Raw genomic sequence first — 9910 nt, forward strand, 5'->3', positions numbered from 1 at the left:
TTCCTCTTTCTTCCATAATATTGTTCATCAGCTCTCTCTCCTCAAAGCTGTTGAGAAGCAGCTCTCACCCCCATCTCAGGAGACCCAGCCTCACCTATGTTCAGCTCTGGACCAAAGCTACCAATCTAGATATGGGGATGGCAGTCATTTGTGACAGCAATGTAAAAAATGTAGTGAATTCTACTAGCCATTGTTATCTTTCTCTTTCTCCTTTCTTCCCTCTCCTATTTCTTGCTCAAGCAGTTCTCAGTGAATCAAAGTATATCAGTCACTGGACTTTCAGTAGGACGTTTGCCCATTATCTTTCCAGTCTTTAAAACCTTCCTCTGTAAAGGTCAGCACTCCTGGCAGTGTTACATTTGGTATCCCAGCTACTAGCCTTACCTTTCACTTAGGGTTTGGTGGCTGTGACTTCCTTCGCTAGCTGGAAGGAGCTACTACTGAGACGAAACACAGAACAGGCTTCTTAGGCTGCTGGGCCTCCACGAGAGGCTGGAAGAAGAGATAAATGTCAAAGCCCGGCTTGCCTAGATTAGGGTTAGAAGAGGACCCTGAAGTCAGATTTCTGGGTTTAAATCCTGCTTTTGCTAGGCGCGGTGGCTCACGCCTGTAATCCCAGCACTTTGGGAGGCTGAGGTGGGCGGATCACGAGGTCAGGAGTTTGAGACCAGCCTGGCCAACATGGTGAAACCCCATCTCTACTGAAAATACAAAAATTAGCAAATTAGCTGGACGTGGTGGCACATGCCTGAAATCCCAGCTACTCGGGAGGCTGAGGCAGAAGAATCGCTTGAACCTGGGAGGCAGAGGTTGCAGTGAGCCGAGATCACGCCATTGCACTCCAGCCTGGGCAATAGAGTGAGACTCCGTCTCAAAAAAAAAAAAAAAAAATCCTGCTTTCATCCTTTACTTGCTGAACAACTCTTAGTAATTTACTTAACCATCCAGGTCTCGATTCCCTCATCTATAAAATGATATAATGTCACCATCATCTTAAGATAATATATAACTTATGTCGATTGCTCATAACATGCCAGTCATATTTGCAAGTGCAAAACCTACACCCTCATCCATTACAGTGCCTCACTAGACTCATAGAATTGTAAAGACTGGAGATGCCCTGTATGAAGTACCCCCCAAAAATGTTTGTTATTCATATTAGTTATCGTTTTTGTCAACGCTGGCCAGGTGTCTTCATTGGTTTGCTGAACCTCTCTCTCTGTGTCTTCATTTCTGTCTCATTCTCTCATTTTCTGGTGTTGGCCCTATAATCCCACTTCTCCAACTCAATATTTTCCTCAGACCCCTTCTCTATAGCATTTTTTTCCCCTGCCTTCCAGCCAAAGCTCCTGGTGGCGTTCACAGTAAGATTAGATATTTTAATGTTAACTATTAACGGATGATTTCACTTTTGAGTAGGAAGAGTTGATATCAATGTTATTGATAAAAGATAGTAACTTAATTTAGGCCAAAAAAGTCATTGGGCCATTCAGTGATTCCTCTCTGTGTGTGTCTGAAGGCCCTGTATGTCTGCATATTGTATCAGCCCGAGGACATGCTATGTATCAGAAATTTTAACTCCATTAGAATCTCCCTCGCTGCTTTTTTGGCAAAGTATTTCTATTTTTTTCCATGCCTTTTTCTATCTGTCTGTGTAATTCTTGTTGAACAAGCAGAACCTGCATGATGGTCAGAAAGCAACTCTATTTCTTCTCTTGATGCCTCTTAAAACCCTCTCTGTGGGGCTGGCTCTTCCCTTTCTCTTGGAATGAAATCTCTAGCAGATGCCCTTGACTTTTAGAATCATGCTAAGAAATCGCATGATTTCTTACTTCTATTTACATAAAAATAATTTCTATTTACATAAAAAAATCTTATTTCAGTAATCAGAAGGTCTTTCCTTGAATGTTGGATTTCCTTCTCTTTCCTACTTGGTACTACTGCAGGAAGGAAGGCTTCACAGAAAAGAAGAGTATCTTCTCTATTAGCTACTAGAAGTTTTTAATTTTCTTCCCTTGCTCACCCAGCTGCCTCTTGTCCATTTGGGTAGGGGCTGCAAAGGAATGAGAAAGAAAGACCTGAAAACTTTGTGAACTGGCATAGGAGCTTTCTGGGCTTGGCAGTTGCTTACGGCTGACCTCTCTCCCGTGGAGAACTTGAATGTGTTCTTCACAGACTCTCCTCTCCCTGCTGGCTGGGTGTTGGCCGCAGTTCTTTAGTATGACAGGCATGTCTGCTTTGTCTAGCTGTGCATGGCTCCTGTAGCACCTAGGCATTGGCAAGCTCTCCTACAGCTTCTCTTGGCTGGTATTCCTCATCTTCACCTCTTGGACAGGATTTTAGACCACCTGGACAGCCAGTTTTCCCTCCCTTATGGCTCATATCTGGCCCATGGGAACCAGATATACATCCTCCCCTTTCACTGTTTATCAATCACCATTGTGTAAGTTTTTCTTGATATTTGTGTATTTTTGCTCATTCATTATATAAAGGGGGAAGAATGTTCTATGAAATCCTCATGGACATGGTTCAGGGTTTATCCTATTTGACTTTACTGCAGTAATTGTTACAGTTGTGTCCTATATTTTAACCCTCTTCCCTTTTGGTCCTCTGTGACATGGGTAGACTCCCACTTACAACCTCATCTACTCTCCTTCCAGAGCCCTTTCTCCTCTGCTGAATCCTTTCAACATCACCTGCACCTTCATTTTTCACCCTTGCTGCTGATATTATTATCCACCATTGCTGAAAGTACCAGCTCTGCATAGAGAATCCCAAAGCCCACCCTCTTCCCTGAGCTCTAGGTCCCAATACTAACATCCATTGGATGTACTTTGGTACCTCAAGCTGATTTTACAAAATCAGAGTTCAACACCTTCCACATTTTTCCTAACATGCCCCTCTTGCTCCTCTTATGCGCTCCGACTCTGTGAATAGCATCCTGTCCACCAAGACTTAACCAGAAACCTGGGATCATCCCAGACTCTTGCTTCCTACTCAACCTCACACCAAATGTGCTATCAGGATCTGCAGATTCTACCTCCTGAGCCACAGGCTTCTAAGCCAGGGTGTGTTTGGGAGCTGCAGGCACATTTCTCTCAAGTTGGTCCCCCATCCTCTCACAGCCATGGTTGCTGCCTTTACTGTGGCATCATCATCACAGGTCTCCCTGTCTCCAAAGAGTCCCACCACTAATTCAACCCCCACAGCATTGCCAAAGTGAATTTTATAAAACAAAAGCTTAATTTTACTATTGAATTTAAGATGAGGCCCAAGGCTCTTGGTTGGGTCAACAAAACTCTTACTAATCTGGTGTCTACTTTCAGCTCGGTCTTCTACTTTTACCGTAGATTCTGGGGTAAAGCTACTTGCAGTTTCCAAAATATGCTAGACTTTTTTTATTTTTTTAAACTCCGAGTTTTTGCTCTGCCAGCCGAGTCCTCCCTCTCTCCTCCTTAACCTTGAACTCATAGGAAATTCTCCTTGGGCATGATTTCTCTCACCTTCCCAGGCAGTTAGTTGCCTTAGCCAAGCTCATTCTGAAATTTTTATCCCCATATTTTGTAGTTATTTATTTCCTGATCTACTCTCTCACATGATGTAGTGTAGAGATCAGGAACCAATTACTTTTTAAAATCTCTGTTTCTGCAGTGTCCAGTGTGTGTCTTGGCACATGTTGGCCAGGCAATAGTTAATGCTTCTTGTCAATAAGGATATGGAATAATATTTCAATGGTTTTGCAATTGCTTTTCTCTCTAACTGGAGTATCCCCCTCCTTTTTGCCTTATTGATATTTATTTATTTTTTATCTTCTATATACAATTTGAAAATTCCACCTTCCATGTGGACTGCTCTGGACCCCCACCCTGCTGCAGTTAAGAGATACCATCTCTGAACATGCCTGATGTGCTCCCCATGGATTGACTCCCCACCTGTTCTGCCGGGGGGCAATGCTGTCTTCTGTCTCATACAGTGCCCTAATCCAGGAAAGGGCTTTCTTATTATTCTTTGCATCTTTAGTGCTGGGCCAGGGCCTGACATATAATAGATGCTCAGTGAATATTTGGGAAATAAATGAATGGATATACAAGACAAAGTTCAGCAGGGGAGATAAGAATCAAATAAACTGTCTGTCAGAGGAGGGAGATCCAACTTTATGGAGATGGAGATCTGTTTCTCAGGGTCAGCTTCCAACATGAATATATCTGTATGAGGCCCAGAGATTCCAGGAGGCAGGTACCGCTGGGCTGTGTAGGCTGAAAATCCCAGATCATGTTGGATTTGTCCAGGATACAGCCGCCATCTGATCCAGGCTCCCAAGCAGAGATGGACTCAAGCTTCAGCGAGTGTCCATCTCCCCTTCCCTGCAGCTAGGGTTTATCTTGCCCTGCACCTCCTCTTCATCCTCCAACATACACACACACACACACACACACACACACACACACACACATTCTCTGCCTGGTGAGACCCGCTTCAGGAGCACTGGGGAGGACACAGGATGGAGTGGACTTGGCAGGGAGGTAGCTGGGCCAGGCACGGTAGGGAAGGATCCTGTGGGTAAATGGGAGTCATTCTCTTGAGTGAAGCTCTACCGGACTCCTCTGTGGAGTCCACATTCTACCTGAGGGCTCCTCCTAAGGTGCCCACCAGGCTTCTGTTTCCTTTTTCCTCCTGTGACACCATCACCTTCCCAGCTACAAGCAAGGGCAATAAACTGGGGGCCCACTGGGGCAGATGTCTTAATGGAGAGAGCAGAGATGAAGAGAAAATCCCTCAGCAGGTTGAGAGTGACTTCTGCAGGCTCAGGGCACAAAGCGAGAACTCTTTGCACAGGTAAGGAAGGCAGTGAAAAGCAGAGACCCATTTCCTTCACTGAGTGTGGGATCGCAAAGTCAGAAAATTTGGGGGACATTTTCAGATGATTTGAAGTAGTTCTTGTCAATTTCTTAACCAGCTTTACAAGGTCTTCATATTTTTTAATAAAGTGGGAGGCAGCACTGTGTTTCCCTAATGATCTTCTTTTGCCACAGGAGGCAGCATGGGCTGGAACAGTAGCAGTTGGAATAAGCAGCTTTATCTAATCAAACTTTAGCTAAGATGAGAAAATAACCTAAATGTCCATCAACAGATGAATGAAGAAAATGTGGTACATACACATGATAGAATACTATCCAGCCTTAAAAAGGAAAGAAATTCTGCCTTATTCAACAACATAAATGGCCCTTGAGGACATTATGCAGTGAAATAAGTCAAATACAGAAAGACAAATACTGCATCATTCCACTTACATCAAGTATCTAAAAATAGTCAAATTCATTAAATCAAAGGCTGTAACAGTGGTTACCAGGGACAGGGGGAGGATGAAATGAGTTATTAATCAACAGGCATAAAATAATTAAGTAAGATGAATAAGCTCGAGAGATCTGCTGAACAACTTTGTACCCATAGTCAACAATTTTGCATTGTATTAATACACTTACAATTTGTTAAGAGGATAGAGCTCATGTTAAATGTTCTTACCACAAAAATATAAATAAATTTAAAAAGAGGATAAGGAAGGGGAAGGATGGTACACCTGGCCCCCAGGAAGGTCCTGAGTGTACTTTTGTCTAATTCCTGCTGTTTTCTGGGAAGGACCTGGGAGGAGTCACTCACCACCTATGGAGGCCCAGTGGCCTGGGAAGGTCTTCTCCTTGTTGCTCATGAGAGTTGGGGTCTTGTGGGCTGTGGGGTGCTCAGGGTGGGAGCACGAGGGAAGGAGGTGTGTGTGATGAGTGAGATAGAGTCCCCATGCCTCTAGAGGAAAGGAAGAGTCATCTCGGCATGTTCAAAACAGGCTTAGAAGCAGACTGAGGGGTCAGGTCTCTTAGGAGAGGAGGTGATAAATAAATGTTGTAATTGTCTTGATTGAAGCTGAAGGATTGGAAAAAGAAAATTCTTAAGACTTTACCATTGTCTAAAGCAGTTTTTCTTTCTTAGAATTTCGATCATCCTTGCTACTTAAGACCCCCAAAATGGTGGAACCCAGGGGTACAGAGAGCTAAGGAAGGAAAACTCCATACTTGAGATGCCTTCTTGAGCCAGCAGGTGGCAGTAGTGGTGGTGGAGGCAACAGTTAGATGAACTGACTGGTCCTGACCACACAGTGTCAAAATAGAGAATGGAGAGCAGGTCTGCTGTTTACCAAAGAAGCCTGAAACATGGCCCACGTGTCCAATCCTTGCTTGGAGGAGGAGCCGGGAGGAGACCCTTGATGAACTGCTCTCAGATTGTTGGTCTATGAAGGTATCTTTCTCTTTCAGTAGATGAAAGGTAATTTCTGGGCTTTGTGATTCTGGAAGAAAGAGATTGGAGAGGGTGCAGGGAGCAACGTACTGCCTACATGCTGGGGGGAAGGGAGGCTTCAGAAGAGCCTCTTTGGCTTTGGTGGTATTCCTGTTAGCATGGAGAGGAAGTCCACTTCTGCCAGCTGTGGGGTACAGAGCAGGGCTTGGGGACCCAGAAGGGGACTGGCAGGGGATCTGGCACTGCTGCAGCTGCTGCTAGGTCATCTTTCCTGTGTTGATGATACACTGCAAAAAACAGGAGATAAACTTTTATGCTTTAGTGACAGCAGTGGAGGAGCTTCCTCCTGAATGTTCACATGTGAGATATTCCCTCTTCTCTCCCTAATTCTCCATCCTTGGGGACTAAGACCTTCACTCCCACTCACTCACTGCCATGATCAAAGCCATGGTTGCCTCCATTGGAGCACAGCACTCAGCCAAGGGGAGTATCTCTGGGGCTGCACCAAGGAGCCGATGCCTGCCCATGTCTACTCCAAACTCAGAGGGCTGAGGCTGGTTACGGATGCTGCTGTCTGAGACAATCATTCTCACATTGCAATGATTCAGAAAAAAAGCAAAAAGTTTGGGAAGCACCAAGATAGAGTGCCTGTTAAAAAATGGAAAGTGGAGTAGGGGAGTTTTAGTCTGAGGAAGGAAAAGTTTGGAGGAGGGAGCACAAGCCTGCACATAATTCAAGGCTGTCCCTTATGAAGACATGCTCCCAAATGTTCCAGAGAGTGGGAGCAGCACGTGTGGGTGGAAGTGGCAGGAGGTAAGGAAGAAGTTGCTAACACCCTCTTCTCAGGCCAGTAGCAGCACTTCCTAAGTTTATCAACTGTCTGGCCCAGCAAGTGTTTAATGAAGTGCCAACTAATCTTTTGAAGGCCTTTTGGTGGAGAATAATTTGATGGGAGGCAGGACTAAATGACTTTTAGAATGTCATGCAAATTTTCCTGTGTTTTGATATGTTCTATTAATAGTTATGCAGACATTTTGTCTTTTCTCCTATTATTGACTGTTTCTCTTCTTCATCTATGCTATTCCTAGTTACTTTAAAATCTGATCTCTCTTTTTTTTTCAGGAGGTTAATACATGTCAGTTTGACATTGTATCATTGAATCAGAATTGAACATCAGAAAGAGTAAAATTCCCAGGCCTTTGTTACCCTAGCCTGGGTACAAGCTCAAGATGATGCAAAAGGAGGAGCAAAGCATGGGATCCAAGAAAGTTAAGTTCCAGCTCAGGTCGAAGAGAATCATGTCTGTGATCTGTGTCTTTGGTTTCTTCATCTACAGCTGTCATCTTGTGGGCTGGAGCATGGTGGCCAGGAAGTGTGCAAGGGGCTCTGTTGTCCATGCAGCCCTCATAGACCTGCGGAGGTATGATTGCTCTAAGCCCCCAGTGGGGTTCCAGTTTGATAGCTGCCCTGGATGGAGATGTGGGAGTGAGAGAAAGGGATATGGAGGCAGGTCTAATTTACTCAGCAGCACCTCAGGTCTTTGGGACTTCCTGGTGTCTGAGAGGAGACAAGCAGAATGGACTTGCTGAGCTCCTCATCTCCAGGAAACAGTTCTTCTATAAGGATTCCTGGGCTGGGTGTTTAGCATCTTTCATATGCCCCCACCCCAATCCCACCATCTCTTTCGGAGACTTGAAATGAAATCGCTTAACATTAACTCACACCACCTCTAGCTCTGCTCTTTAGGATTAAATGAAGTTTAAAGTCATTGAGCCTCTCCCAGAGGCTAGACCCTGTGTGTGCATATGCATGCCTGTGTCCTCATGTGTGCATGTGTGTGCGTGTGAGTGTGTGTGCATGCACATGTTTGAGGGCAGCATAGGGAATGAAGATACAGAGCAACCTGGACAAATACTCTGCAGTCTAGGCAAGAGTAAGTGTGGTCACTGATGTTGAGGCACAGAGCTAAGTGTGGGGAAGTATGGCTGAAGTTTGTTCAGCTTGCTGTGGAAATCCATTTGGATGATAGGTGGGGGTGAGTGGGTCACAGAAAACCTCCTGGGGAGCTGTCACCTCCAGGAATGATGTAGAGGGGATTCTGTCTCTTTCTAGGTCAATGCATATCGACCATCCTGTGGCAGTTTATCCAGTCTTTTGTTCTCTAGCTGCATTTGTTTATCTTATTGGATGTAAGAAAAGCTACATCCTTTTCTTCTCTTCACCACCAAGACTTCCTGGGCTGGTCAGCGGACAAGGAGAAGGTTTACCTAATCTCTCAAAATAAAGAAATGGAAACCTAGTCCTAGTGTGTGCCTCACAAAGGACGCACCTTGTGCTCCTTGCCAAGGCATAGCCCAGGTAGCTCTGATCTTTTGATACCACCAGTTCCCAGGTGGTGGTGCTAGAAACACATCAGTGGTTTGGGGCCGGACAGTGGATGATGGATGGGGGTTCTTACCTACACAGGCAGTAGTGTCAGCTTAAAGTTTATTTAAGAAATTCTGCCTGCTAAACTTAAACAAAAAGACTTTAAGCTGTGGAAATTGTAGAGAAAAATATATTCTACATACCTACAATGCAAAGAGCTTGAGAAAAATTTAGGCCCAGGAGAAGAGTTTAATAACAAGATTTAGAACAAGAACCAGAAGCTCTACTCTTTGTTTAAGTCTGAAATCAACCAGCAGGTACATTCCTGTGCACAGTGAAGGGACCCAGGAACCTATAATCTTGACTAGGCAAAAGGGAAGGGGGTGCAATTTGGGGGGACCTTCCCAATCCTACTATAAAATTAGTTCTTATCCTTTCTCTTCCATCTCCACTCTTGATTGTTCTTGAAATTTTTTATCCTTCAGGTATATTTTTCAATTGACTATGATGTGATTTTGCCTCCATGGAAATAAGGGAGAGGCTACTGTGTGGCTGGTGGGAGGAGAACTGGGATATAATATGATTAGATTCAAACTTCCATAATCACTGAATATGATTAGCTCCCAAGGAAACTCCTGCCGGTTGCACTTAGGAACCCAAGGAAGAAACCCAGATAGGAACCCAGGAGACATCCTCTGCTCTGCCTTCTTCCTCAGCTTCCACAAGCCTGCACATAATTCAAGGCTGTCACTTATGAAGACATACATTCAATACATCATCCCACATGCCCTCTGTGCCTGATAGAAGCCCTCGTCAGATCAGCCTAATGGTTCATGCAGCACATGTGTGTCCCCACTGCTGCAGGAGACAACTGAGGAGGCTTCTCTAGAGAGCCTCAGTGTCTTATTCTCTTTGTCTTCAGGTTTTATAAACTAGATGCTTTCTAGCTGTTGTTGTCAATGGTTGTTGAATAATGGTACAGAACTCAATTTAGCAGTGCTAAATTGGTTCTGATTAATGATTATTGAATTAAAGGTCAGAACTTAATTTAGCTGGATAGTTAAACAACAGGCATAAATAAAACCCGCAAGTAAGCTGAGACCAAGGAGAATGTCCTCAACCCTTTGAGACTTGTGCTACTGTGGTGTGTTGTGCTCTGAGACCCTGGAGACCGGGCCTACAATCATGCCCTAGACCAGTCGTTGTCAAAGTGTGGTGTGGGAACCTTGGGGTCCCTGAGATGCATTCAGTAGGG

The 9910-nt window shown here is 44.5% G+C and overlaps 1 long non-coding RNA gene across 1 annotated transcript; it reads left to right on the forward strand.

The window, feature by feature from the left end:
* The first annotated feature begins 4666 nt into the window (after positions 1–4666).
* Positions 4667–7953, forward strand: LOC107968405 (uncharacterized). Its single transcript, XR_001709545.2, has 3 exons — positions 4667–4836; positions 5983–6288; positions 7411–7953. It is a non-coding gene; the product is annotated as an uncharacterized LOC107968405 (long non-coding RNA).
* Positions 7954–9910: the final 1957 nt, after the last annotated feature.

This window comes from Pan troglodytes, chromosome 1 (genome assembly GCF_028858775.2).
Source record: "Pan troglodytes isolate AG18354 chromosome 1, NHGRI_mPanTro3-v2.0_pri, whole genome shotgun sequence".
NCBI lineage: Eukaryota > Metazoa > Chordata > Mammalia > Primates > Hominidae > Pan > Pan troglodytes.